The sequence below is a fragment of the Pristiophorus japonicus genome, chromosome 31 (assembly GCF_044704955.1).
Source record: "Pristiophorus japonicus isolate sPriJap1 chromosome 31, sPriJap1.hap1, whole genome shotgun sequence".
Classification (NCBI taxonomy): Eukaryota; Metazoa; Chordata; class Chondrichthyes; family Pristiophoridae; genus Pristiophorus; species Pristiophorus japonicus.
Window position 1 is genome coordinate 2116646 of NC_092007.1, and position 27808 is coordinate 2144453.

Genomic DNA, 27808 nt, shown 5'->3' on the forward strand with positions numbered 1-27808 from the left:
TCATTCAGATTTCCACTACCCTTTGTGTGAAGAAGTGCTTCCTGCCACCAGCTCTGAACAGCCTGGTTCTAATTTGAAGGTTAGTCCCTCTTGTTCTGGACTCCTCCCAACAGAGGAAATAATTTCTCTCTCTCTGCCTTATCAACTCCTTTAATCATCTTAAAGACCTCAATTAGATTACCCTTTAATCTTCTAAACTTGAGGCAATACAAGCCTAGTCTGTGTAACATGTCCTCATAAGTTAACCCTTTCAGCCCCGTCATTATTCTGCTCAATCAGCGCTGCAGCCCTCTTCAAGGCCAATATACCCCTCCTGGGGTGCGGTTGCCCAGAACTGAACGGAAAGGGAGAGGAATTCGTGTCGTCTGCGCAAATGACTTCCTGTCCGGGGTGCAGGGTTTGTCACCGCCTCCCGCAAAATTCCGCCTGAGTTAGCTGAGGTGCAGACTGGTAGCGCCCCCCCACCCTCCCGCCGCTGCCCCGGCGATGATGTCACCATCACCACGTGCAGCGCCCCGTTCTCGCGAAGATCCGTTAGCGCCACGTGAGGCCGCTGCGAGCAATTCCCGCGCCAGCTTCGCAGGTCGGGAACCGGGCCTCACTCCGCTCGTGGGGCGACGTTCAAAGGGGGGAGGTGTGGCGCGCACTTTGGCTGATTTACCGGTGGCGGCCTGGCCGTTTCCAACTCGCGGGTTTGCGTGCTGCCATGTTGCAGCCCGACGCTCCGCTTCTGTGCCAGGCTGCTGCCACGGCACCCCGCTCCCCAGTGACGGAGTGGTGGTCTCTTTGTCCCGGTGCACAGCCGCCAGCACGCCCTCCCCTTTAACGGAAGCCTAGTGCTGGAAAATTCCCGCGGCCGGCACGCCCTTCGAGAGGAAGTGGAGCGCGCGGCATTGCGATTCCCTTCCTCTCGGTGCCGAGGCGGGACTTCCGTGCCTGGCGCAAGAATTCCCGCCTCGCAGTGGTTACGGAGCGTTACCAAATTTCGCCCCCCAATGACTGTTGGAAAAGGTTAAGTTATAGCTCACTCTGTCTGTGGGGAGAGACACAGTTGTGAGGTCAATCTGCTCTGTCATGCAAACATTGACATAGATTTTCACAATACAGCCCAGACATACAGCAGGCTTTGTGGATCATCGGTTTCTCTTACAAAGAGGCTGATGCACATTGCCAGCTGCACACCCAGGAGCGGCATTGAAATTGAGGAGGTGAGTCTCTCACACTGACTGGGAAGAAGCAGGTGAACGAACTCCCTCGGTTGTAAACAAGTAGCCCGATATCCAATCGTGAGTGGTAATGGGGTGAGTGAAAGGTTATTGCTTGGCAGGAAGGGGCCAAATCATTCCTCTTGGCCTGGAACAGGCCGTTGATTGATGCATTACAACCGGAAGGCAGGCCTGGAGGATTCCTGTTCAACTGCCATAATGCAGAAATTCCTTTGATAAAGTGGGGGAGGATCGCAGAACTGGCACATTCACAGCAGTTGCTGTGCCACTTAAAGAGTTGTAGGGTGTGCATCATACTTCACAAGTAAGAAATTACTTGCATTTAAATAGCACTGTGCACAGTCTCAAGACATCCCAAAGCGCTGTACAACCAATGAAGTAGCTTTTTGAAGTGTAGTCACTGTTGTAATGTAGGAAATGCAGCAGCCAATTTGCGCATAAATAGCAATGAAGTAAAGATCAGTTAATCTGCTTTGGTAATGTTGGTTGAGGGATAAATATTGGCCCCAGGACAGTGCGGAGAATTCCTCTGCTCTTTTTCGAAATGAGTGGCCGCGGGATCTTTTACATCCAACCCAGAGAGGGCAGACGGTTGCATCAGTTTAATGTCCCATGCGAAAGATGGCACCACCGACAGTGCAGCACTCCCTCAGTACTGTCCCTTCGACAGTGCAACGCTCCCTCAGTACTGTCCCTTCGACAGTGCAGCACTCCCTCAGTACTGTCTCTCCGACAGTGCTGCACTCCCTCAGTACTGTCCCTTCGACAGTGCAGCACTCCCTCAGTACTGTCTCTCCGACAGTGCAGCACTCCCTCAGTACTGTCTCTCCGACAGTGCTGCACTCCCTCAGTACTGTCCCTTCGACAGTGCGGTGCTCCCTCAGTACTGCCCCTCCGACAGTGCAGCGCTCCCTCAGTACTGTCCCTTCGACAGTGCAGCGCTCCCTCAGTACGGCCCCTCCGACAGTGCAGCACTCCCTCAGTACTGTCCCTTCGACAGTGCAGCACTCCCTCAGTACCGCCCCTCTGACAGTGCAGCGCTCCCTCAGTACTGTCCCTTCGACAGTGCAGCACTCCCTCAGTACTGTCCCTCTGACAGTGCAGCGCTCCCTCAGTACTGTCCCTTCGACAGTGCAGCACTCCCTCAGTATGGCCCCTCCGACAGTGCAGCGCTCCCTCAGTACTGCCCCTCGGACAGTGCAACGCTCCCTCAGTACTGCCCCTCCGACAGTGCGGCACTCCCTCAGGACGGCCCCTCTGACAGTGCAGCACTCCCTCAGTACTGTGCCTTCGACAGTGCAGCACTCCCTCAGTACTGCCCCTCTGACAGTGCAGCACTCCCTCAGTACTGTGCCTTCGACAGTGCAGCGCTCCCTCAGTACTGTCCCTGACAGTGCACTCCCCTCAATACCGCCCCTCCGACAGTGCGCGATCCCTCAGTACTGCCCCTCCGACAGCGCGCCGCTCCCTCAGTACCGCCCCTCCGACAGTGCGGTGCTCCCTCAATACCGCCCCTCCGACAGTGCGCGATCCCTCAGTACTGCCCCTCCGACAGTGCGCCGCTCCCTCAGTACCGCCCCTCCGACAGTGCGGCACTCCCTTAATATCGCCCCTCCGACAGTGCGGCGATCCCTCAGTACTGCCCCTCCGACAGTGCGGCACTCCCTCAATACCGCCCCTCCGACAGTGCGGCGATCCCTCAGTAATGCCCCTCCGAAAGTGCGCCGCTCCCTCAGCACTGCCCCTCCGACATTGCGGTGCTCCCTCAGTACTGCCCCTCCGACAGTTTGGCGCTCCCTCAGTACTGCCCCTCCGACAGTGCAGCACTCCCTCAGTACTGCCCCTTCGACAGTGCGGTGCTCCCTCAGTACTGCCCCTCCGACTGTGCGGCGCTCCCTCAGTACTGCCCCTCCGACAGTGCGGCGCTCCCTCTGTACTTCCCCTCCGACAGTGCGGTGCTCGCTCAGTACTGCTCCTTCGACAGTGCAGCACTCCCTCAGTATTGCCCCTCCGACAGTGCGGCGCTCCCTCAGTACTGCTCCTCCGACAGTGCGGCGCTCCCTCAGTACTGCCCCTCCGACAGTGCAGTGCTCCCTCAGCACCGCCCCTTCGACAGTGCGGCATTCCCTCAGTACTGCCCCTCCAACAGTGCGCCGCTCCCTCAGTACTGCCCCTCCGACAGTGCAGCCCTCCCTCGGTACTGCACCTCCGACAGTGTGGTGCTCCCTCAGTACTTCCCCTCCGACAGTGCGGCGCTCCCTCGGTACTGCACCTCCGACAGTGCAGCCCTTCCGCAATGCTGACATTGGGAGTGTCGGCCTGGATTGTGCACTCAAGCCTCTGGTGGGATTTGAACCTCCCGACCTTCTGACTTGGAGGTGAGAGTGCTACCCACTGAGCCACGGCTAACACTGCCCAGCCATGAACATTGCTGTATTTCTCTGGTATCACAGAAGATATAGGGGTGAAGGTTCTGCTTTGCTGGTGCATGGTGCACTCCTGGGAACATTTGTTGATGCATTACACATTGTGTATCATCGAATGGTTACTGCACAGAAGGCGTCTGTCGAGCCCGTGCCGGCTCTCTGTAAGAGCACCTCAGCGAGTCCTCCTACCCCGCCCTTTCCCCGTAGTCCTGCAAACTCTTTTCCTTCAGGTACTTACCCAATTCCTTGTTCAAAGCCGTGATTAAGTCTGCCTCCATTCTGGATCCTAACCACCCGCTACATGAAAAGGTTTTTCCTCATGTCGCCTTTGGTTCTTCTGCCAATCACCTTAAATCTGTGTCCCTCTGGTTCTCCACCCTTCCACCAATGGGAACAGTTTCTCTCAATCTACTCTGTCCACACTGCTCATGATTTTGAACACCTCGATCAAATCTCCTCTCAGCCTCCTCTGCTCTCAGGAGAACGACCCCAGCTTCTCCAGTCATTCCACGTAACTGAAGTCCCACATCTCTGGAACCATTCTCATAAATCTTTTCTGTACCTTCTCCAAGTCCTCTAACCACAAAGTGTGATCAGCATTTGAGAGGAGCAGTGAAGGAGAAATGTGTAGCCAAGTGACAAGGAATCGGAAAAGCAACTGTTTACAATGTGCATTTCTTGTCCGTTGACAATTGGTTCAAAACAAAGAAGTTTTCTTTGATGATTTTGGAGGAACAGGTTTTGTTCTGCGGTCAGGTACTGTTGTTGAGAATACGACGTACACAGCTCTCTGGTATCAACCAGCTTCCTTTTTTACCATTGATCCTTTTTCATACCTTTACCTCGCTGAGCATTAACACTGGGAAGCTCCAGTTTGACATTCAGGGACCAAAATTCTGTAACGGCCCATTTGGGGGCGTTACTGAGTTGAGGTGGGACTTCCTGTGCCTGGCATGGAAGTCCCGCCCTGACCGCAAAATTGGGGGTACAGCCCCCGAAAGGAAGTCGCATGTAATGTCGGAAACTCCACTTCCTCTCGGGGCGGGACCGGGAAGCTAAGCGCGGGAATTTTCCAGCGCTATGCGGAGACGGCATTGGGCTGGCAGGAGAGCGGGGCTCTCCCCTTCCCTTAAAGGGGAGGGCATGCTGCGAGCTCTGCAATGGGGCGAGGGGCCACCACTTCACCGGCGGGGAAGTGGGGGGCCGTGGCAACAGCCCGGCCCAGACGCGGAGTTGCAACATCGCGGCCCGGACCCCGCGCATTCGGCAATGTGAGGCCGCCACTTTGTGAGTCAGCCCACCGAAAGCAAAATGGCGCCACGCTCCTCCCCTTTAATTCTCGGCCCGTGAGCGGAGTGCTGCCCGGTTCGTGGGCCGCGAAGCTGACCCTGTCATCGCCAGCGGCAGCCTGGCGTCGGCACGAGCGAATTTCCGCTAGCAGCGGGATCGGTGCGCTGCCGGTTTAAAAAAAATACACGGAATCTCGCGGGAGGCGGTAGCGGCCCTGAGTGAGAAATCGTTTGCGTCCCATTAGCGCCCGGGGGCGGAGGTGAAGGCGGGAGACGCAAACGATGTGCGAATGTCTCCCCCTCAGTGCATTGTCATTTTAAATTGATGGATGCTGTCCCACTTCTCCGAAGAATTCCCGCTGCCAGGAAATGTGCTGGGCTTGTTCAGCGGCGAGCTGAGTTTCTGACCACACTATCCCCAACGTCCATCACAGGGAGCACATACTTCGAGCAGGGTAACATCAAGGGCTTCCTGCAAACCCCCCCACCCCCCCATCCCCTCCGCCACCCTCCCAGCCCACTCGCCGCAGTCCATCTGCCACTCAAATCTTCATGTGCATTTTCGTCAACTCCTGTCTCGATTACTCCTGTGCTCTCCTGGTTCCCACCCTCCAGTGCCCATCAACAACAACAACACAACTTGCATTTATCTAGTGCCGTTAATGTAGTAAGCCCTCCCAAAGTGCTTCACAGCAGCATGACCACACAAAAATTTGACACACATAAGGAGATATTAGAACAGGTGACCAAAAGCTTGGCCAAAGAGGTAGGTTCTAAGAAGTGTCTTAAAGGAGGAGAGAGAGGCGGAGAGGTTTAGGGAGGGAGTTTCAGAGTGTTATGTTCAGAATAACTCCACAAGACTGTGTTGTAAGCTCAAACTGTTGTGACCTTGGTCTCTTTAATGTGACTGCAGAGTGAGGAAGCAGCATGGTGAATCACCTTTTATACCTGCTTGCCCAGAGTGCACAGGTGACCCGTAGGTCTCCCACAGGTGTGCCCCCTGGTGGCAAGTCTTACATATTGGTGAGGTTTACATACATACATAACATCACTTCCCTCCCCCCCCCCAAAAGTCTTATGTACAAGTTATTTGCAAGTTGAGGTGATCTGGCGCTTTGCGTTCCAGGGTCGATCGCCCGGGTTGAAGTCCTGGCCTGGGTGAGTCGGTCAGATCATTGCTGCATGGCCACGCGGCTGGTCTGATCGAACTGACGGGCATGGTGGGTTCATCCTCGTGGTAGACGGCGAGGTCGATTGTGTTAGTGGGTCGCTGGGGGCCAGGTCCTTTCACCGTGGTTCCTGGTTATCTGTAGTTCGCAGTTTGGTCTGGTCCAAATGCTTTCTGCGTTTGCCCAGTACATGGTTTCACAACAAACACTCCATTTTCATCACACGCATTCCATTCCCCTCTTTGACTAATACAGTGCTAGCAGCCCATCTGGGGACATGAACATGGTCTACGTCATTTATTCTGATGTCTCGTGGAGGAGCCGTACGATCATGGTACATTCTCTGCTGATAGCATACAGAAGGCTCGGTTCTGAGTGATTCTGTCTGGTGACTGTGTAGCACCCAGGATACCCGGGTCTGTAGGGAGTCTACCGTGACTCGTGTAGTGCTTGGCCCCGGACCACCGACTGTGTGTAGCCTCCCTGCCTTTCTTTGCAACGTTGCAAGGTTGCCCCATAGGGGGCAATCTGATGGGATGAGCATTTCGTCTTTGCGACGGATAAGCTGTAACATCCCGTCTAGCGGTTCGCCGTTAGCAGGCGGTAACGTGGGATACTGGCTGGTCCAGGTCCTAAACTGGGGAGCCGTTACCGTTGACCCCTCGCTCTCTAGCACTTTCATAACAACGAGCAGGTCTGCGGGCTGCGCCGTTTCCACCCCGGTGACAGGCAACGGTAGCCAACTGAGGGCATCAGCGCCGTTCTCAGTGCCTGGCCCGTGGTGCTTGGCCCGTGGTGGATCATATTACAGTGCACTAAGAGTGTTAGACATATTCGAAATAAATCATTGATAATAGTGTGTCTGCTCTCCAAAATCTGTGAGATATGCAGCTTGTCTGACTCGAGCAAATATTGGGAAACTCTTTGGTACGTCTCTTTTGTCCCGTGAATGCAGGCTGCTGCTTTGGTTAACTTATTAGAAACATGTACAACTGGTTGGGCCTCGCCCACTACTTTGGCTTTCTGCACAACACGCCCGACCCCGTGCGGTAACACATCACTTGCTACAAATACTTTGTTAGCTACATGTACAGCTGGTTGGGGTTCGCCCGTTACTTTGGCTTGCTGTACAACACGCCCGACCCTGTGTGATAACACATCACTTGTTCCAAGTACTTTGTCAGATACATATACGACCGGTTGCTGTTCGCCTGCTACTTTGGCTTGTTGTAAGGTATCCCCGACCCCATATGATCGTACATCATTGGCCGCGAAAGAGCGCTCACATGGGCTACACAGTGCAAACAACTTATTGGAACGTGGTGGGTTCCTGGCCTTCTCAGCTGCCGCCCCTTTACCTTTGCCCCAAGCCCAGTCGTCTTCCTTGCTGGGCAACACATGCCTCTGTTTTGTTGCGGCGACTTTCGTACCATGGTCTGAACGCACTTGCGTCCCGTGGTCTGGACGCACTTGCGTCCCGTGGTCTGGATGCACTCTCGTCCGTGTCCGTGATGCCGACTGCCGATCTTCCTCCCCAGGGAAAAAAGAGCAGGAATAAACGGGTCATGTTCGGGCTGCAGGCTGTAACTAGTGGGGTCCCGCAAGAATTGGTGCTTGGGCCCCAGTTATTCACAATCTATGATTTGGATGAAGGGACCAAATGTAATATATCCAAGTTTGCTGATGATACAAAGTTCGGTGAGAAGGTAAGTTGTGAGGAGGATGCAAAGGTGATATAGACAGGCTAAGTGAGTTAGTCAGAATATGGCAAATGGAATCTAATGTGGAGAAATGTGAAGTTATCCACTTTTGTAGGAAAAACAGAAAGACAGCGGGTCCGAAATTCACCTCCACCAGAAACGGGGCACACCAACCGTTTTTGTTGTTTTTTAGCCGCCGCAATGGATGCGATGTCCCATCTGTGAAATTCAGCTCTTTGTCATTTTTTTTTGAGCAGGGCGGAAATCAGTCATAATGGGGGCGGGACAGAGTGGCCATCACCAAGCAGCAGGGCGGAAGTGGGGGTGGGAACGGAGTCTCCGCCGCTGTCAGTCATCAGCGCCGGACCAATGACGTCATCGCGTTGGCGCGTCACATGTCTCTCCCCTTCAGTTAAAGTGGAGGGCCGCTGCGAGCTCTGAATTAGTTTAGTTAGATCCACTGGGCCACCAGGGAGGGTACCAGGCTGCCTGTTGGCGGCCCGGCCGAACCCGGGGGGGCTTAATCGTTGGGCCGACCAGGCAGTCGGCCGACAAAAAAAATAAGTTGGCAGTCGTGGCAGTGCGCTCTCTCCTTTAATGGCGGCCACAACGCCATTGTCAACGTCAGTGTACCGATAGAAAAAGCTGTCGGGTGCACCAGCCGCCAGAAGAAAAGACTTTCCCAGCTGAATTTCACTTCCGGGGTGGGACATCGGCGGTGCGCGATCTGGTGCGGAGGCTTCAGCAGCAGCGGGGCAGAAGTAGGGGGAGCAGGTCGGATATGGTCACCGCCAGAGCAGCCCAATCCGTCGAAAGTTGGCAGCTAATCGACACCACACCGTGGCCGCCGCTCTCCTGCGGCCAGAGGACTTATTGGGAGGCTGAATTTCAGCCCCATAGTAATTTTAAAATGGTGAGAGATTGGGGAACGTTGGTGTTCAGAGCGACCTGAGTGTCCTTGTACATGAATCACTGAAAGTTAACATGCAGGTACAGCAAGCAATTAAGAAAGCAATTGGTATGTTGGCTTTTATTACAAGAGGATTTGAGTATAGATGTCTTACTGCACTTATATCGGGCCCTGGTGAGACCGCACTTGGAGTACTGTGTACAGTTTTGGTCCCCTTACCTAATGAAGGATATACTTGCCTTAGAGGGAGTGCAACCAAGGTTCCCCAGACTGATTCCTGGGATGGGGGGGATTGTCCTATGAGTAGACTCGGCCTATGTTCTCTAGAGTTTAGAAGAATGAGAGGTGATGTCAGGGCTTGATGGGGTAGATGCAGGGAGGATGTTTCCCCCCGGGCTGGGGAGTCCAGAACCAGGGGTCACAGTCTCAGAATAAGGGGTCGAGCATTTAGGACTGAGATGAGGAGAAATTTCTCCACTCAGAGGGTGGTGAATCTTTGGAATTCTCTTGCCCAGAGGGCTGTGGAGGCTCAGTCGTTGAGTATATTCAAGACAGTGATCGATAGATTTTTGGATATTAAGGCAATCAAGGGATATGGAGATAGTGCAGGAAAGTGGATTTGAGATCAACATCAACCACGATCTTATTGAATGGCGGGGCCGACTCGAGGGGCTGAATGGCTGACTCCTGCTCCTATTTTTTATGTTTTTCAAAGATTGTGTATGGACATTCCCAGATCTCTCTGTTCCTAAACTACTTTAAAATGCGCAGCTGCCCTCTGGAGAAAATCAATCCGGATTGTCAAGTAAACAATCTTGCTCATACTGAAGCAATGTTACCAGGGAACCAGGGTTAAATTATGTGGAGAAATTACATTAACTAGGTTTATATTCCACAGAATATAGGACAACAACAACACTTTGAATTTATAACATAGTGAAATGTCCCAAGGCGCTTCACAGGAGTATTATGAGATAACAAATTTGACATTGAGCCGCATAAGGAGAATTTAAGCTGGTGACCAAAAGCTTGGTCAAAGAGGTCGGTTTTAAGGAGCGTCGCCAAGGAGGAAAGAGAGATAGAGAGGTGGAGAGATTTAGGGAGGGAGTTCCAGAGCTTGGGATCTAGACAGCAGAAGGCACGGCCACCGATGGTTAAGCGATTATAATTTTGGATGCTCAGGACGGCAGAATTAGAGGAATGTAGACATCTCATGGGGTTGTGAGGCTGGAGGTGGTTACAGAGATAGGAAGGGGTGAGGCCATGGAGGAATTTGAAAACAAGGATGAAAATTTTGAAATCAAGGTGTTGCTTAATCGGGAGCCAATGTAGTTCAGCGAGCATAAGGATGATGGGTGAGCGGGACTTGGTGCAAGTTAGGACATGGGGGCAGTGAGCACAGGGGGTGATGGGTGAGCGGGACTCGGTGCGAGTTAGGACACGGGGGCAGTGGGCACAGGGGGTGATGGGTGAGCGGGACTCGGTGTGAGTTAGGACACGGGGCAGTGAGCACAGGGGGTGATGGGTGAGCAGGACTTGGTGCGAGTTAGGACACGGGGCAGTGAGCACAGGGGGTGATGGGTGAGCGGGACTTGGTGCGAGTTAGGACATGGGGCAGTGAGCACAGGGGGTGATGGGTGAGCGGGACTTGGTGTGAGTTAGGACACGGGGGCAGCGAGCACAGAGGGTGATCGGTGAGCAGGACTTGGTGCGAGTTAGGACACAGGGCACAGGGGGTGATGGGTGAGTGGGACTTGGTGCGAGTTAAGGGGTGATTTAATTTAGGTTTTTAGGATTTTGAAAGGATTTGATAGGGTAGATAGAGAAAAACATTTTTCTGCTGGTGGGGGAGTCCAGGACAAGGGGAAATAATCTTAAAATCAAAGCCAGGCCATTTAGGAGAGAAGTTAGGAAACACATCTTTACACAAAATGTGGAACTCTCTCCCACAAAAAGTAGGAGACGCTAGTGTCAGATGTGATGTGTTTGGGAGCACCTTCGTCTCTGAGTCAGAAAGTTGTGCGTTCATGTTTCACGCCGAGACTTGACCACAAAAATCGAGCCTGACACTCCAGTGCAGTACTGAGGGAATGTGTTGCTGTCTTTTGGATGAGACGTTAAACCAAGGCCCCACCTGCTCTCTCAGGTGGATGTAAAAGATCCCTTGGCGCTATTTCGAAGAAGAGCAGGGGGAGTTATCCCGGTGTCCTGGGGCCAATATTTATCTCTCAATCAACATAACAAAAACAGATTATCTGGGTCATTATCATATTGCTGTTTGTGGGAGCTTGCTGTGCACAATTAGGCATCCACGTTTCCTACATTACAACTGTTACTACACTTCAACAAAAAAAGTACTTATTTGCTTGTAAAGCACTTTGGTACATCCGGTGGTCGTGAAAGGCGCTATATAAATGCAAGTCTTTCTTTTTTCTAGTTGAATTATTCACTTTGAGATCAATAGCGTTTTGGTTTTGCTAGCTAAGGGTATTAAGGAATATGGAGTTTGGTTGCAAATCAGCCGTGATCTCATTGAATGGTGGAACAAGCTCTAGGGGCTGAATGGCCTTCTCCTATTCCTATGTTCCTGTGGTCAATTCCTCGTCATTCACCATCAAACAGAAAAACTAATGCTGCTCCACTCCATCATTTGCCCTCAGTCTCCAGTGTGTGCCTCCATAATGGGGTTCACCCCACCCCCGCTTCAAGTTTCCCTGACTAGTTCTCCCCCTACAACCACTCCCCCCAGCTCCCTGCCACTCGCCAATTCAGCCTCAGCAAAGGCTAACCAATATTTCAAATCCATATTGAGCTTTTATTAAAGTCGAAACAATTTTTCCACTTGTAGCCCTTTAAATTTGAGCTGCTAGCCAGACTTTCTTGCTTGTAATTGTGGATCGCTCTGCTGAAGGCTGCCTTCGTAGCAACAGCTCGCCATCTCTGGCTGCGTTTCACCTGGATCACAATAATCAGCCCATGCGCTTGTTTATTTCTGTCTATTTCCACCTCTGTAACATCGCCCTCCTCTGCTCCTGCCTCAACTCTTCTGCTGCTGAAACCCTCATCCCTGCCTCTGTTACCTCCAGACTTGACTATTCCAACGCACTCCTGGCTGGCCTCCCGCATTCTACCCAAAGTAAACTAGAGGTGATCCAAAACTCGGCTGCCCCGTGTCCTAACTCACACCGAGTCCCACTCACCCATCAACCCCTGCGCTCGCCGACCTATATTGGCTCCCGGTTAAGCAACGCCTCAATTTCAAAATTCTCATCCTTGTTTATAAATCCCTCCATGGCCTCGCCCCCCACTCCGTATCTCTGTAATCTCTTTCAGCCTCACAACCCTATGAGATGTCTGCGCTTCTCAAATTCTGCTCCTCTTGGGCATCCCAGATTATAATCGCTCAACTATCGGTGGTCGTGCCTTCAGCTGCCTGGGCCCCAGGCTCTGAAACTCCCTCCCTAAATCTCTCCAACTCTCTCACTCTCTTTCCTCTTTCAAGATGCTCCTTAAAACCTACCTCTTTAACCAAGTTTTTGGTCATCTGCTGTAATTTCTCCTTCTGTGGCTTGGTGTCAAATTGCTCTGTTTTGCCTTATATCACTGCTGTGAAGCACTTTGGGACATTTTTGCTATGATAAAGGTGCCATATCAATAAAAGTTGCTGTTGTTGTAAGAGTTGGGCCTCAGACCGTTCTGGGCTAGCGGCTGAAGGAATACGCGTGATGTGGCAATATACACGCACAGTCGACACATGGAAGGAAATGTGACAGGGGGAGGAAAGGTACTTCTGGGATGAATCACTTTTCTGCGAAATAGCATGATACACGAAACTCGACAGCTGAAACTTGGCAGGCAATCCACAAATATTCTGTACACGGAAATAAGGTAGAGTTTTGAAGGGAGTGTGGGAACAAAGAGACCTAGGGGTGTATGCATGCAAATCTTTAAAGGTGGCAGGTTGAGTTAAGAGAGCTGTTATAAAAAGCATAGATTCATAGAAAGTTACAACACAGAAGGAGGCCATTCGGCCTGTTGAGCCCATGCTGGCTCTTTGAAACGGCAGTCGGTTTTAGTCCCACACCACCCTGCTTTTTGTCCGTAACTCTGCAAGTTCCTCGTCCTCAAATATCCGTCCAACTTCCTTTTAAAGTGATTTATAGAATCTGCTTCCACCACCTTTTCGGGTGGTGTGTTCCAGTTCACAACTCTCTGAGTGAAGAACTCTCTCCTCACCCCCTCTCTAGATCGTTTGCCAATCATTATGAATCTACGACCTTCGGTTTTTGACCCACTCGCCAGTGGGATTAGCTTTTCTCTATGTGCCCTATCAAAACCTCTCATCTTCTTGAAAACCTGTATTAGGTCACTTCTTAACCTGCGCTGTTCCAAGGAGAACAGTCTGACCCTTTCCAACCTCTCCTGATAACCGAAGCCCCTCATCCCTGGTAACATCCTGATAAACCTCCTCCGTACATCCTCTTATTAAACTGAATTCAATTCCCTTAATCTGCAAGGGTGGGACTTGAATTTATGTAGTATTTGATCATTGGTCCAGCTGTCAGTCAATGGCTCAGTGGGCAGCAGCCTCACCTTTGAGTCAGAAACTTGTGGGTTCAAGTCCCACTCCAGAGACTTGAGCAGATAATTCTAGGCTGACATGACAGGGGAGTGCCGCAGTGTCAGAGGTGCTGTCTTTCGGATGAAATGTTAAACTGAGGCCCCATATGAAGTGGACATAAAAGAACTCATGGCATTATTTTGAAGAAGAGCAGAGGAGTTATCCTTAGTGTCCGGGGCCAATATTTATCCCTCAATCAACTTCGTTAAAACAGATTATCTGGTCATTGTCACATTGCTGTTTGTGGGAACTTGCTGTGCGAAAATTGGCTGCCGCGTTTCCTACATTGCAACAGTGACCACACTTCATTAAGTACTTCAATGGCTGCAAAGCGCTTTGGGACATCCGGTGGTTGTGAAAGACACTACATAAATGCAAGTCTTTCCAATAACAGAACCACTAAACGATGGTATCCTGTATACAGTAACCCCGCCCCCCCCCGGCCCCAGAATCAAGTTCTTAATCGGATACTCACTGTGAAACCACTGACATGCGGAGTGGCCTGAGAGCGTCCATGGAACTGTGCCCTCGTATAAACCAAAGCGTCAACTTGAGCTCATTCAAAACTCTGCTGTCCCGTACCCTAACTCGCACCAAGTGCTGTTCACCCATGACCCACGTTGGCTCCCGGTTAAGCTAGGCCACGATTTTAAAATTCTCATCCTTATTTTCAAATCCCTCCATGGCCATGCCCCTCCCTATCTCGGTAATCTCCCGCAGCCCCACATCCCTCTGAGATCTCTGCGCTCCCCCAATTCTGGCCTCTGAGCATCCATGATTTTAATCGCTCCACCATTGGCGGCCGGGCCTTCAGTTGCCTAGGCCCCAAGCTCTGGAATTGCCTCCCTAAACCTTTCCACCTCTCTACCTGTCTCTTAACTTGATGCAAAAAACAGTACAGGGAAAGGGCAGGGGAATGGAAATCATTGGATAGCTCTACCAAAGAGCCGGCATGAGCACGATGGGCCGAGTGCCCTCTTTCTGTGCTGTGTCATTCTAAGATTCCTCCTTGAAGAAGCTCCTTAAAATCTACCTCTTTGACCAAGCTTTTGGCCATCTTTTCAAATATCTCCTTATGTGGTTTTGTGTCAAATGTTGTTTGATAACGTTCCTGCGAAGGACCTTGGGACCAATGTTGCCTGTAAGCAGCACATTGCTCTGCACGGTGTAGTTCCTTTAATGCATGGTGCATTTAAATTTCTGCACAAGCGTGGTATTTACAATGTGAAAGCCGGAGAGTGGACCGCGGGGGACCCTTTGCGCACGCGCGCAACTTAGCGGGAACATTTCTTGGGACTTTAACGGCACTATATAAATGCAGGTTTTTGTTGCTGTAGCGAGGGAGAAGATTGGAGGGGGAGAAAAGGAACTAGCATACTGACGGTTTATCACGACAAGGTGAAGTGGTAGGCGAGAGAAAGTTTACAGTAAATAGATTTCTGTTTAAGCTCCGTGCTGATAGAGAAAGAGTGAGGTATCTGTTGTTTTATATATTGATTGATGTATGGAAAAATCAGTGTTAGACAATATACTCTTCAGTAATGTGTGTTATGTAAATAATACCAGGAATTATTTCAAAGACTGCACCTCGATGGTGAGATTATTTATCCAGAGAGACAAAGCGGTATGTAGCAATAGCTGGTCCACAGATTAGAGGCTCCTTGTTACAATCTTTGAATCTCATTATCATTTACCTAGCTGTTCGGCAGCAGAGGTACATCCTAGGTCACGTACGATAGCATAGTGGTTACACTAGTGAAAGAAAGAAAGACTTACATTTATATAGCCCCTTGCCAGACCACCAGATGTCACAAAGCACTTCACAGCCAATGAAGTACTTTTGGAGTGTAGTTACTGTTGCACTGCAATGATACGGAGCCATAAGTTCAAATCCCACCACGGCAACTGGGGAATTTAAATTCAGTTTCATTAAATAAATCTGGCCTATAAAAGCTAGTATCAGTAACGGTGACCATGAAACTACCGGATTGTTGTAAAAATCCATCTGATTCACGAATGTCCTTTCGGGAAGGAAATCTGCCGTCCTTACCTGGTCTATATGTGACTCCAGACCCCCAGCAAATGTAGTTGACCAATAACTGCCCTCGGAAATGGCCTTGCAAGCCACTCAACTGCTATAAAAAAGAGCTTCACCCCACAGTCTGCACTGCTGACCACTCCCATAGGACGACGCATCGCACGTTAACACAGCTGACATTGTTCACGGTTCTCTCTCAGATACTGACCCCCTCTCCCTCAAATCTGCCGTCATCACCCCTCTTCTCAAATAACCAACCGTAGACCCCTCTGTCCTTGCAAACTACCGCCCCATCTCCAACCTCCCTTTCCTCTCCAAAGTCCTTGCACGTGTTGTCACCTCCCAAATCCGTGCCCATCTTTCCCGCATCTCCGTGTTTGAATCCCTCCGATCCGGTTTCCGCCCCGCCACAGTACCGAAACGGCTCTTATCAAAGTCATAAATGACATCCTTTGTGAATGTGACAAAGGTACACTATCCCTCCTCCTCCTTCTGGACCTGACTGCAGCCTTTGACACAGTTGACCGCTCCATCCTCCTCCAACGCCTCTCCACCATTGTCCAGCTGGGTGGGACTGCACTCGCCTGGTTCCATTCTTATCTATCTAACCGTAGCCAGAGAATCTCCTGCAACGGCTTCTCTTCCTGCCCCCGCATCATTACTCCTTGGCCCCCTCCTATTTCTCATCTACATGTTGCCCCTTGGCAAGATCATCCAAAAACACGGCATCAGTTTCCACATGTACACTAATGACACCCAGCTATACCTCAATACCACTTCTCTTGACCCCACCACAGTTTCTAGATTGTCAGACTGATTATCCAACATCCAGTTCTGGATGAGCAGAAATTTTCTCCAATTGAGTATTGGGAAAACTGAAGCCGATGGGGTAGAAATTCCAACGTCCCGGGCCCGCACAGAGTTTCTACGGACCCGGGAAGGCATTAGAAAAGCAAGTTTTCAGCGCGCAATGCACATGTGCTGGAGCTTGACAGATCGTAGCCATAGAATAGAGAATTCAAACAGGCTGCATTTAGACAGACTGTGAAAATTCACAGACCCCCAAGTCAAGGCTGCTACATGCAGTTCAGCATGTTGCATTAAGGCATCAATCAACTTGACATTTTAGGACCCTTGGGTAGCGAGCCAATTAAAAGGTTAAAAGACTATTAATTGAGCCAATAAGGTCAAAGAAGGCGAGTTCTTTTCTGTAAATTGATCCAGGTATAAGTACAGCCATTTTGACCATGTGGTCTCAGAAGGAGAAAGACCTGGCTTAAAGCCAAGAAGCTTGTTGTTGCTCTCTGCCAGAAATAAAGAAATTAAAACTACAATCGGAGTTCGTATTGCATTGGAAATTAAGAGATCTAACAACATATCAGGAGCGAGGACATTTCTTGGGTGAGATTGTGGGATTTATGCATATCTTGCCCGGCAAATGTCCTCAAAAATCTTGCACCTGAAAAAGCAGGTGCATAGCCTACTTTTACAGGTGCAAGTGTTTTAAAACATACTAAAACACGATAAAATTAAATTATAAACACATAGTTTATTGTTAAAAACCTCCCCACTACGGTAAGTTTATTTTTAACCATAATTTAAAAAAAAAATTTTTTTATTCGGGAAAATATTTTATTTTTATAAGACATAATAACTTTAATTTCAATGAATTTAAAATATGTGTGGTCTGTTTTTTATTTTTTTATTATTTTGTGTGTTTGGTTTTGTTCCCATTAATAGCACTGAGAACTCGCAGATACGCACGTCTCAGTGCTATTAATGGAACCTGTGAAATACTTACCTGATTGGCTGAGCAGTCACATGTGACTGCATCTTTTGCATGGGACGGAAGCGCGCTTCACAGCGGGGGAATAGAAGGCCTCCCCACTGGAATCCAGGGCGTCTCCTAGACCACCAGGTACTTTCGTAAAAAATCTCCAGCGAGGAGGCAATTGCCCGCAGGAAAACCCCCAGATGAATTTCTGAGCCATTGTTTGCGGTCCCCACCATAAACTCCGTTCCCGAGCCACTGACTCCATCCTTCTCCCTGACATCTGTCTGAAGTAGAACCAGACTGTTTGCAATCTTGGTGTCTGACCCTGAAATGAGCTTTCGATGACATATCTGCAGCATGGCAGAGTTTCCGTCTGGTGATACACCAATAGTTTAAGTGGAAACATGAGCAAAGAATTCACTTCTGAAATTTTGCACGATATTTGCACCCGGATTGCCGATTACACCCAATGCAGAAACTTTACCCCAATGACATCAATGATTTTGAGTGCATGGATTGCAATATGAATCGTAATCATTGCACCACTTGATCATCTTCACTCATGTGAAGTGGATGCTGGTATATAGGAAGCCCCAATGGTCACTCATAGCACTAGCTGGTTATATTTAGCTGTGGAGACACTGGGTGAAGCTAAGGTATGTATTCTCACATATGATGAGGAAATGAGCTTCCGACTACATATCCACAGCATAACTAAGACCGCCTATTTCCACCTCCGTAACATCGCCCGTCTCCGCCCTTGCCTCAGCTCATCCGCTGCTGAAGCCCTCACCCACGCCTTTGTTACCTCCAGACTTGAATATTCCAATGCACTCCTGGCTGGCCTCTCATATTCTACCCTATGTAAACTAGAGGTGATCCAAAACTTGGCTGCCCATGTCTTAACTCGCACCAAGTCCCACTCACCCATCACCCCCTGTGCTCACCGACCTACATTGGCTTCCGGTTAAGCAACACCTCGATTTCAAAATTCTCATCCTTGTTTACAAATCCCTCCATGGCCCTCGACCCTCCCTATCTCTGTAATCTCCTCCAACCCCACAACCCCCCCCCGAGATGTCTGCAATCCTCTAACTCTGCCCTCTTGAGCATCCCAGATTATAATCACTCAACCATCAGCGGCTGTGCCTTCAGCTGCCTGGGCCCCAAGCTCTGGAACTCCCTCCCTAAACCTCTCCACCTCGCCACCTCGCTTTCCTCCTTCAAGACTCTCCCTAAAAACTAATTTTTTGACCAAGCTTTTGGTCACCTGTCCTAATTCCTCTTTATGTAGGTCGGTGTCACTTTTTTAAAAAATCTTATACTTCTGTGGAGCACCTTGGGACATTTCACTATGTTAAAGGTGCTATATAAATACAAGGTGTTGTTGTTGTTGAGAAGGGAGATTTAAAAGGAACCAAAACCTTGAGCCACTCTTACAGAGTTCTCAAATACCCACTTCAGAGTTGAATGGACAAGAATTGCAGGACACAGCATTAAAATGGCATGCAACTGGAAGCTCAGGAGTTTTTTTAATATTCATCCATGGGATGTGGACATTGCTGGCAAGGACAGCAGTTATTGCTCAACCCCAGTTTCCCTAGTGGTGAGCTGCCTTCTTGAGCCACTACAGTTTTTCCTGATACAACTGCGTGGCTCGCTAGGTCATTTCGGAGGGCAGTTAAGAGTCAAACACATTGCTGTGGGTCGGGAGTCACATATAGGCCAGACCGGGAAAGATTGGCAGATTGCATTCCCTGCAAGGCATTAGTGAACCTCTTCTCTTCCCCTCTTCTTAAGCAGACCCTCGGAGTCGAGGAAGACTTGCTTCCACACCAACATGAGTTCTCAGGTGACTGATGAGTCCAATGCGGGACATACAGTCTCTGTCGCAGGTGGGGCAGACGGTGGTCGGAGGGACCGGTGGGTGGGGTACTTGGGTTGTCCTGCGTTCCTTCCGCTGTCGACGCTTGGCTTCCGCTTGCTCCTGGCGAAGAGACTTGAGGTGTTTAGCGTCTTTCCGGATGCTTCTCCTCCACTTTGAGTGGTCTTGGACCAGGGATATCCAGGTGCCAGTTGGGATGTTGCACTTTTTCAAGGAGGCTTTGAGGGTATCCTTGAAATGTTTGCTCTGCCCACCTGGGGCTCGCTTGCTGTGTCGGAGCTCTGAGTAGAGCACTTGTTTTGAGAGTCTAGTATCGGGCATGTGGACGATGTAATCGAACGTGGTCAGTACCTCGATGCTGGGGATGTTGGCCTGAGCGAGAACACTGACGTTGGTGCGCCTATGCTGCCAATGGATTTGAATGATCTTGCGGAGGCAGCGTTGGTGGTACTTCTCCAGTGCTTTGAGGTGCCTGCTGTACATAGTCCACGTCTCTGAAACATATCGGAGGACGGGTATCACCACTGCTCTGTAGACCATGAGCTTGGTGCCCGGTTTTTAATTGAACCACATGGGTTTTTAACTACAATCCGGTAGTTTCATGGTCACCATTACTGTACTACCCCAGATTTATTTAATTAACTGAATTTAAATTCCACAGGTGCCATAGTGGGATTTCAACTTGTGTCTCTGAATCATCAATCCAGGCCTCTGAATTGCTAGTCAGTAACATACCCACTAGGCTACCGCTCCGTGTAAATCTGCATTTGATCTCCCCAATATAGAGGAGAGCGCATTGTGAGCAGGGAATGCAATATACTAAATTGAAAGAAGTACAAGTAAATCACTATTTCACCTGGAAGGAGTGTTTGGAGCCCTGGATGGTGGGAAGGGAGGAGGTAAAAGGGCAGGTGTTGCATCTCCTGAGCTGATGTGGGAAGGTGCCGCGGGAAGTCGAACGGGTGTTAGGGGTACTTGATGAGTGGACATAGAAACATAGAAAATAGCTGCAAGAGCAGGCCATTCGGCCCTTCGAGCCTGCACCACCATTCAATATGATCATGGCTGATCATGCAACTTCAGTACCCCACTCCTGCTTTCTCTCCATACCCCTTGATCCCTTTAGCTGTAAGGGCCACATCTAACTCCCTTTTGAATATATCTAACAAACTGGCCTCCACAACTTTCTGTGGTAGAGAATTCCACAGGTTCACAATTCTCTGGGTGAAAAAGTTTCTCCTCATCTCGGTCCTAGATGGCTTATCCCTTATCCTTAGACTGTGACCCCTGGTTCTGGACTTCCCCAACATCGGGAACGTTCTTCCTGCATCTAACCTGTCCAATCCTGTCAGAATTTTATATGTTTCTATGAGATCCCCTCTCATTCTTCTAAATTCCAGTGAATATAAGCCTAGTTGATCCAGTCTTTCATCATATGTCAGTCTTTCCAACCCAGGAATCAGTCTGGCGAACCTTCACTGCACTCCCTCAATAGTAAGAATGTCCTTCCTCAGATTAGGAGACCAAAACTGCACACAATACTCAAGGTGTGGCCTCACCAAGGCCCTGTACAACTGCAGCAAGACCTCACTGCTCCTATACTCAAATCCTCTCGCTATGAAGGCCAACAAACCATTTGCCTTCTTCATCGCCTGCTGTACCTGCATGCATACTTTCAATGACTGATGTACCATGACACCCAGGTCTCGTTGCACCTCCCCTTTTACTAATCTCTCACCATTCAAATAATAATCTGCCTTCCTGTTTTTGCCACCAAAATGGATAACCTCACACTTATTCACATTATACTGCATCTGCCATGCATTTGCCCACTCACCTAACCTGTCCAAGTCACCCTGCAGCCTCTTAGCATCCACCTCACAGCTCACATCACCACCCAACTTAGTGTCATCTGCAAACTTGGAGATATTACATTCAATTCCTTCATCTAAATCATTAATATATATTTGTAAATAGCTGGGGACCCAGCACTGAACCTTGCGGTACCCCACGAGTCACGACCTGCCATTCTGAAAACGATCCGTGTATTCCCACTCTTTGTTTCCTGTCTGCCAACCAGTTCTCCATCCACGTCAATACATGACCCCCAATACCATGTGCCTTAATTTTGCACACTAATCATTTGTGTGGGACCTTGTCAAAAACATTTTGAAAGTCCAAATACACCACATCCACTGGTTATCCCCATGGACCAGGGTGTAACGGAGGGAGCAGTCCCTTCGGAATGCTGAAAGTAGAGCGGAGGGGAAGATGTGTTTGGTGGTGGAACTGCGCTGGGGGTGGTGGAAATGGTGGAGGATTATCACCAAACTTAAGTTGTGTTGGACCCTTACGGCCTACAAAGGTTAACCCTTGCCACTGATAAAGGCCTAGCTCTGTCAAACCCGTGTGGTGGCTGGTGTGCAACGGTCATCACACATTAAAAAAATTCACGCACAGGCATCTTCCACCCCCTCAATTAGAGTTCAGGACTAGAACATCGGGTCCTTCATTGCAACACCTGTGAACTCGTGGAAGCAATCATCCTCGTTCGAGGGACCGCCTATGATAATGATGATGACAGCGAAAGGAGATTTTCATGGCATATGCTTTGGCTGGAGTCAAACCCATGTATCAAAGCAGTGTGCCAATCCACCACACCACACAATCCTCTGATGACAATCTGGCACCAAGTCCCGTTCACCCATCACTCCTGTGCTCACTGACCTACATTGGTTCCCAGTTAAGCAACACCTCGATTTTAAAATTCTCATCCTTGTTTTCAAATTCCTCCATATAACAGTGTGATGAGTTAAACAACCTGTGACCCCTGTGCATGACAAAGTACAGAAACTAATGACACACACACACAGGAACCATTGTAACTGGCAGGTAATAAGCCCCTCCCTATCTCTGTAATCTCCTCCAGCACTACAACACCCGAGATATCTGCGCTCCTCCAATTCTGGCCTCTTGAGCATCCCTGATTTTAATCGCTGTACCATTGGTGGCCGTGCTCTCAGCTGCCTGGGCCCTAAGCTCTGGAAATCCTTGCCTAAACATCGCAACCTCTCTACCTCATTTTCCTCCTTTAAGCTGCTCCTTAAATCCTACCTCTTTGACCAAGCTTTTGGCCATCTGCCCTAATATCTCCTTACATGTGTAAAATTTTGTTTCATACCGCTCCTGTGAAGCACGTAGGACATTTAATTACATTAAGGGCACTATATAATCACAAGTATTTTTGGTTGAAGAAAATATAAATATATAAATCTATAATGTGTGAAAATTCTACCACACACTTCTTCTTTGTCACCTTTATTTCCTGTTATGAGACTTTTTACATCACACTTCTACAATCAACTTGTGTGGAAATAGTTTGTTAACTAGCTCAAAATAAAACAGAAGAAAGAACTGAAGAGTTCGGAAATATTCAAATCAAAAGTGACAACAGATCAGAGTTGATCTTATTGAAACATCCCAGATTCTGAGGGGGGTTGATAGGGTAGATACTGAGAAGGTGTTTCCCCTGGGCTGGAGAGTCCAGCAGTAGGGGGTCACAGTCTCAGGATAAGGGGGCGGCCATTTAAGACAGAGATGAGGAATTTCTTCACTCAGAGGGTTGTGAATCTTTGGAATTCTTTGCCCCAGAGGGCTGTGGATACTGAGTCTCTGAGTATATTCAAGGCTGAGATTGAGAGATTTTTGGGGATCAAGGGATATGGAGTTCGGGCAGGAAAGTGGAGTTGAGGTCAACGTTTAACATGTCCTGGCCTTGAGACCTACTATGGGCTCTTTTTGTTCTTTCTGTGAGTTGTAAGCATGTGCAGAATGCAGTATTTGTCAGTATATAATCTGTATATTCTGAGCATGTGCAGATTGCAGTATTTGTCAGTATATAATCTGTATATTCTGAGCATGTGCAGATTGCAGTATTTGTCAGGATGGTGTGTGACTTGGAGGTGATGGTGTTCCCATGCGCCTGCTGCCCTTGTCCCTCTAGGTGGTAGAGGTCACGGGTTTGGGAGGTACTGTCGAAGAAGCCTTGGTGAGTTGCTGCAGTGCATCTTGTAGATAGTACACACTGCAGCCACGGTGGTGTGGAGGGAGTGGATGTCTAGAGCAGTGGATGAGGTGCCGATCGAGCGGGCTCCTTTGCCCTGGATGGTATCGAGCTTCTTGAGTGTTGTTGGAGCTGCACTCACCCAGGCAAGTGGAGAGTGTTCCCTCACACTCCTGACTTGTGCCTTTTAGATGGTGGAAAGGCCTTGGGGAGTCAGGAGGTGAGACACTCACTTCAGGATACCCAAGCTTGTGACCTGTTCTTGTAGCCACAGTGTCTATCTATAGCATCTTTCACGGCCCCTCAAAGTGCTTTACAACCAACTTTGTTTGAGGTATAGTCACTATTGCAAAGTAGGAAAAGCAGCAGTCAATTTGTGCACAGAAAGCTCCCACAAACAGTAATGAGATCATCTGTATTAGTGATGTTAGTTGAGGGATAAATATTGGCCCAGCACATTGGGATCTCCGCTGCTCTCCTTTCAATAGTGTCATGCAATCTTTTATGTCCACATTACACCAGTAACTGCACACCAAAAAGTACTCCATTGGCTGTAAAGTGCTTTGAGATGTCCGGAGGTCGTGAAAGATGCTATATAAATTCAAGTCTTTCTTTTTTCCACCTAAAAGAGCATGCAGGTCTTCAGCTTAACATCTCGCCTGAAAGACAGCACCTTCAAACCGAGGCCCCCTCTGCTCCCTCAGTGCAGACACTGGGAGTGTTGGTCTGGATTACATGCTCAAGTCTCCACATGGGGAACTAGAACCCACAACTTTCTGACTCAGAAAAGTCAGTATATAATCTGTATATTCTGAGCATGTGCAGATTGCAGTATTTGTCAGGATGGTGTGTGACAAAAGTGATCCCACTGAGCTATGGTTAACACCGAAGCAACAAGAGAAAAGCAGGCACTGCTAATAATAGGTATTGACATTCAGACAGCAAAACAGCGAGAGTTGAGCCAGCTTTTCAGCTTTTCGTGGAAAAGGCATGTCGTGTTTCAGTTTTTTTTCAAACGATTGGTTCTGGATTCAAGACCCACTCCAGGGACTTGTGCATATAAATCTAAGCTGATGCTCCTGAGCAGTACTGAGGGAGCGCCGCACTGTCGGAGGGGCAGTGCTGAGGGAGCGCCGCATTGTCGGAGGGGCAGTGCTGAGTGAGCACCACACTGTTGGAGGGGCAGTACCAAGGGAGCGCCGCACTGTCGGAGGGGCAGTGCTGAGGGAGCGCTACACTATGGGAGGGGCAGTACTGAGGGAGTGCCGCACTGTCGGAGGGGCAGTGCTGAGGGAGTGCCGCATTGTCGGAGGGGCAGTGCTGAGGGAGCGCCGCACTGTCAGAGGGGCAGTACTGAGGGAGCGCCCCACTGTCGGAGGGGCAGTGCTGAGGGAGCGCCGCACTGTCGGAGGGGCAGTGCTGAGGGAGCACCGCACTGTGGGAGAGGCAGTACTGAGGGAGTGCCGCACTGTCGGAGGGGCAGTACTGAGGGAGCGCTGCACTTTCTGAGGGGTGGTACTGAGGGAGTGCCGCACTGTCGGAGGGGCAGTACTGAGGGTGCGCTGCACTTTCTGAGAGGTGGTACTGAGGGAGCTCCGCACTTTCGGAGGGGCAGTACTGAGGGAGCGCTGCACTTTCTGAGGGGCGGTACTGAGGGAGCGCCGCACTTTCGGGCGGGCAGTACTGAGGGAGTGCCGCACTGTCGGAGGGGCAGTACTGAGGGAGCGCCGTACTGTCAGAGGGGCATTATTGAGGGAGCGCAGCAGTGTCAGAGGGACAGTACTGAGGGAGCGACGCACTGTCGGAGGGGCAGCACTGAGGGAGTGCCGCACTGTTGGAGGAGCAGTACTGAGGGAGCGCCGCACTGTCGGAGGAGCAGTACTGAGGGAGCGCCGCACTGTCGGAGGGGCAGTGCTGAGGGAGCGCCGCACTGTCAGAGGGGCAGTACTGAGGGAGCGCCGTACTGTCGGAGGGGCAGTACTGAGGGAGCGCTGCACTGTCGGAGGGGCAGTACTGAGGGAGCACTGCACTGTCGGAGGGGCAGTACTGAGGGAGCGCCGCACTGTCGGAGGGGCAGTACTGAGGGAGCGCCGTACTGTCAGAGGGGCAGTACTGAGGGAGCGCCGCACTGTCGGAGGGGCAGTACTGAGGGAGCGCTGCACTGTCGGAGGGGCAGTACTGAGGGAGCCTCCGCTGCATTGTCGGAGGGACAGTACTGAGGGAGCCTCCGCTGCACTGTCGGAGGGGCAGTACTGAGGGAGCCTCCGCTGCACTGTCAGAGGAGCAGTACTGAGGGAGCGCCGCACTGTTGGAGGGGCAGTACTGAGGGAGCGCCGCACTGTCGGAGGGGCAGTACTGAGGGTGCGCTGCACTGTCGGAGGGGCAGTACTGAGGGTGCGCTGCACTGTCGGAGGGGCAGTACTGAGGAAGCGCCGCACTGTCGGAGGGACAGTACTGAGGGAGCCTCCGCTGCACTGTCGGAGTTGCCGTCTTTCGGATGAAACGTTAATCCGAGGCCCCATCTGCTCTCTCAGGTGGACGTAAACGATCCCACGGCACTATTTCGAAGAACAGCATGGGAGTTATCCCCGGTGTCCCGGCCAATATTTATCCCCTCAATCAACATCACATAAACAGACTATCTGGTGATTATCACATTGTTGTTTGTGGGAGATTGCTGTGCGCGAATTGGCTGCCGTGTTTCGCACATTACAACAGTGACTACACTCCGAAGGTACTTCATTGGCTGCAAAGCGCTTTGAGACGTCCAGTGGTCATAAAAGGTGCTATATAAATGCAAGTCGTTCTTTATTTTTAGTTTATCGATGAATTTGAATGACGGAATACCAACTAATTGGTTAGTCTCCAATGTCAATCATGGCAAGCCCCTCCCATCTTCATTTTAGTTTCAGATTTAGCTGAAGGAAATGTTGGCCTAGAAATGCGTCTCGGGTGGTGATTGAAAATGGGTGGTGTGGGATCGGCTGCCATTAGGCGCCATGTATAACGGGCAGTCGATCCAATACCGCCCGATTGGTACCACCGCCCGAGACCAGTTTCTAACTTGTTCTGAACTATTTTGGGAGCTCAAAGGTAATTTTTTTTTGCATAAAAACTTTAAAACTGTAAAATTACCAACAATTAAATGTTTTGTGAGGTACTTTTAGTTTGTTACTCGAAATAAATGTTTAGTATAAAACACTGGTTACCCCCAACCCGTGAACTTTTATCTTGTGCAGTTACCTTTTATGTGGCACCTTATCGAATGACTTCTGGAAATCCAAATACACCACACATCCACTGGTCCCCCCGCTTATCCACGCTGTTCGTTACATCCTCGAAGAACTTCAGCAAATTTGTCAAACATGAGTTCCCTTTCATAAATCCATGCTGACTCTGCTTGATTGAATTATGCTTTTCCAAATGTCCTGCTACTGTTTCCTTAGTCATGGACTGCAGCATTTTTCCGACGTCAGATCAGATGTTAGGTTAACCAGTCTATAGTTTCCTGCTTTCTGTCTGACTCATTTTTTATATAGAGGCATTACATTTGCGGTTTTCTAATGCTCTCGTACCTCCCAGAATCCAGGGAATTTTGGTAGATTACAACCAATGCATCTACTATCTCTGCAGCCACTTGTTTTAGGGCTCTAGGATACAAGCCATCAGATCCAGGGGACTTGTCCACTTTTAGTCCCATTATTTTACTGAGTATTACTTCTTTAGTGATAGTGATTGTATTAAGTTCCTCCTGCCCTATAGCCCCTTGATTATCCACTATTGGGATTTTTTTTAGTGTCTTCTACCGTGAAGATCGATACAAAATATTTGTTCAAAGTCTCTGCCATTTCCCTGTTCCCCATTATTAATTCCCCAGCCCTCTCGGGGACGAACATTTACTTTAACCACTCTGTTCCTTTTTATGTATTTGTAGAAACTCTTACTATCTATTTTTATATTTTGTGCAAGTTTATTTTCATAATTTATCTTCCCTCTCCTTATTATTTTTTTAGTCATTCTTTGGTGGCTTTTAAAAGTTTCCCAATCCTCTGGCCTACCACTAGACTTGGCCACATTGTATGTCCTTGTTTGCAATTTGATACCATCCTTTATTTCCTTAGTTAGCCACAGATGATTATCCCTTCTCTTACAGCCTTTCCTTCTCAATGGGGTATATTTTTGTTGAGAATTATGAAATATCTCCTTACATGTCTGTCACGACTCATCAACTGTCCCACTTTTTAATCTAGTTTCCCAGACCACTTTAGCCAATTCTGCCTTCATACTTTTTAGTCTTATTTAAGCTTAGGACACTGGGTAGAGATCTAACATTCTCACCCTCCAACTGAATTTGAAATTCAACCATGTTATGGTCACTCATTTCTAGAGGATCCTTTACTAGGAGACCGTTTATTAATCCTGTCTCAATACAAAGTACCAGATCGTTGGGGATTCCCGCCCCAGATCGTCAGCCCATGGGCCCTGCTGGATGTGCGCACGTTTGGACTTTGGTTAGGACTGGCAGTGATGCCACCCGCTGTTGAAGAGCCCACTGGCACTCACTGGCAAGGCTCGCACCTGGAAAATGACCAGTCGGGCAAAGTAGCGGACAGTGATGAGCACCTCGGCAACTCGAGTCCGACAAAGCGTCAACGAGTTGAAGAGAGCCAGGGAGAGGAGACAACTACCGAGAGAAAGGGGAAGAAT

The 27808-nt window shown here is 49.6% G+C and overlaps 1 protein-coding gene across 2 annotated transcripts in view; it reads right to left on the reverse strand.

Annotated features, from left to right (window-relative positions):
* LOC139240414 (uncharacterized) overlaps positions 1 to 26538 on the reverse strand; it is a 123217-nt gene extending 96679 nt beyond the window's left edge. Inside the window, exons 1-2 of one of the 2 annotated variants that reach the window (XM_070868925.1) lie at positions 26345 to 26538; positions 15118 to 15203 (exon numbers count right to left, since the gene is read on the reverse strand). The gene's annotated coding sequence lies outside the window, so the exon portion shown is untranslated. The remainder of the gene's footprint in view (positions 1 to 15117; positions 15204 to 26344) is intronic. The other variant, XM_070868923.1, reaches the window with a different exon arrangement.
* Positions 26539 to 27808: the final 1270 nt, after the last annotated feature.